This window comes from Pundamilia nyererei, unplaced genomic scaffold (assembly GCF_000239375.1).
Source record: "Pundamilia nyererei isolate P.nyererei 1_Seehausen unplaced genomic scaffold, PunNye1.0 scaffold00092, whole genome shotgun sequence".
Taxonomy (NCBI): domain Eukaryota; kingdom Metazoa; phylum Chordata; class Actinopteri; order Cichliformes; family Cichlidae; genus Pundamilia; species Pundamilia nyererei.
This window is the reverse complement of record NW_005187493.1, coordinates 21,388-23,279: the sequence shown is the minus strand read 5'-3', so window position 1 is coordinate 23,279 and position 1,892 is coordinate 21,388. Positions and strand designations below refer to the sequence as shown.

At 38.7% G+C, this 1,892-nt stretch overlaps 1 protein-coding gene across 5 annotated transcripts in view; it reads right to left on the bottom strand.

Moving 5' to 3' along the window:
* per3 (period circadian clock 3) overlaps positions 1-720 on the bottom strand; it is a 19,790-nt gene extending 19,070 nt beyond the window's left edge. For 4 of the 5 annotated variants that reach the window (XR_001290453.1, XM_013912512.1, XM_013912514.1 and 1 more), the window contains exon 1: positions 548-720. The gene's annotated coding sequence lies outside the window, so the exon portion shown is untranslated. Of the gene's footprint in view, positions 1-505; positions 527-547 lie in introns of those variants that run through there. The other variant, XM_013912513.1, reaches the window with a different exon arrangement.
* Positions 721-1,892: the final 1,172 nt, after the last annotated feature.

Here is a 1,892-nt window from a genome sequence, read left to right as displayed (position 1 = left end):
CTAAAACTTAATGTAGTTTAGTGTTAAGACCTTTTAACCGCCGTGAGAGTTCGGGTTGCTTGGTGAAAACAGCGCCCCCTACAGTAACTGGATACGAAGGTCGCAATAACGCAATAAACTGATTGCCTGTTAGCTACTGTATTAGCAAGTATAATAGGTTGCTTTTTAAGTAATGCACCGTATGCAAATCTGAGCAACAAAAGCTTTAGTTTGTTACCAACTTGCCAGCCAACACAGCGCAACCCGTGAGCTCCAGCCCTGACTTACGGCAGACGTTATACAGCTAACATGAGCAACACACACTGCTTACACCACTGCTTACAGTCAAGTCAGCATTCACTCCTTGGAGAAGCAAAAAGCCCAAACCACAATAATACACATTCGCAACGACTTCATAGCACACAAAAAAGGCAATGATTCAATTTCACATGTTTACATCCACTGTTGTCTCTAGCTGAAGCCGTGCGTCAGGTGGTTAGCTAGTTTATCGAGAAAGCTAACTCACCAATTACGCCCCCAATTTTTCGTCTTTTGGTGGAATATTTACCTTTCCCGCTCCACGCGTGTCTTGGCTCAAGATTAAAAAGTTACGAGTCTCCTTAATTGATCACCGGACCGCATCAGAAAGTATTTTGTTTCAGTTATATCTCAGTCACGTAGCTACGTCGTCATCCATCCCAGAGCGGTGGACACATTTGTGCAACGTGAGCCCGGCATAGCATAACCACGCCCATTAAGCGATGATTGGGCAGGTGGGTTTTACATTTATTATTGGATTGGATAGCAAACCAGATGTAGGCGTGTCTGCCGCGGCATGTTTGTTGGGTGGCTTGCTGGCGATTCACGTGGATTCCCATGTTACGCAACCGAGAAACAACAAGCCTGAAGCACACTGTGCGAGCACTGACACTACCAGCCCGCTGCGTCCCCGCCCCTACCGCTAAATGAATGAACAGAGTCGTTGCATGGTCCAGCTGCTGCAGTGCACGTAGCAGGGAATTTGGACATTTGACTTCTTTTTGTTTGGTTAAATTGTTGTCAGTTATTGAACATCTTAGTAAAGTCTCTTAAGTAAAAAAAATAAAAAATAAAAATTACAAGAAAATGGGAGCTATCAGTAATTTTAATAGATTTTGTCATTAAGCAAATGAAAAGGAAGGCAAAGAATGCCACATACTTGTATATCCTTATTCATTAATTGTAAATAATATTATTTTACATTATATTTAAAAAATTTGCAACAATAATATGCAATCTAATTATTCTCAGTTGTCATGTTGATTATCTTTATGACACAATGACATTTGCTTGAAAGCACAACACTTGAGCAGCTGTTATATATTCTTTTACCACATCTTTATTGCAATTTGACTTTTTCAGTTAAATCTGCATTTAAATTAAACCTGAACTGAAAATTTCCCAATTCTGTAAAACCAAAATAAAATAATAATAAAATATATAATCGTTAGAACTGATGGGGTTATCCTAAAGACCTTCAAGTGAGTGGAACTGAGATGGAAAAAAGAGGAAGGAAACATGGGGGGGGAAAAAAACAACAAAAAAAAAAACAAAACAAAAAAACAACAAAAAACTCAACAGTACTTGTGTAAAAACTGCTGGACTGTACACCATTGTATGTCACACTGAAGGAATTTATCTTTAAATGACTCCAATAAAAATGATTTTGCCATCATGGCTCCTTTTGGAAAAAGGAATAGCTGGTGTTTGTTACGTCACAGATGAGAAAAATCAGAGGACACTTTGATTTAACATCAGTTTTATTCAAGCAAAAATAAATTTAGGGCCCACAGAGCAGAATTGCACATATTTCCACGTAAATTCCCAAAAGTGAAGCAAGGCTTGGAAGTTATAAGATCTTAAATTCTGTGGGG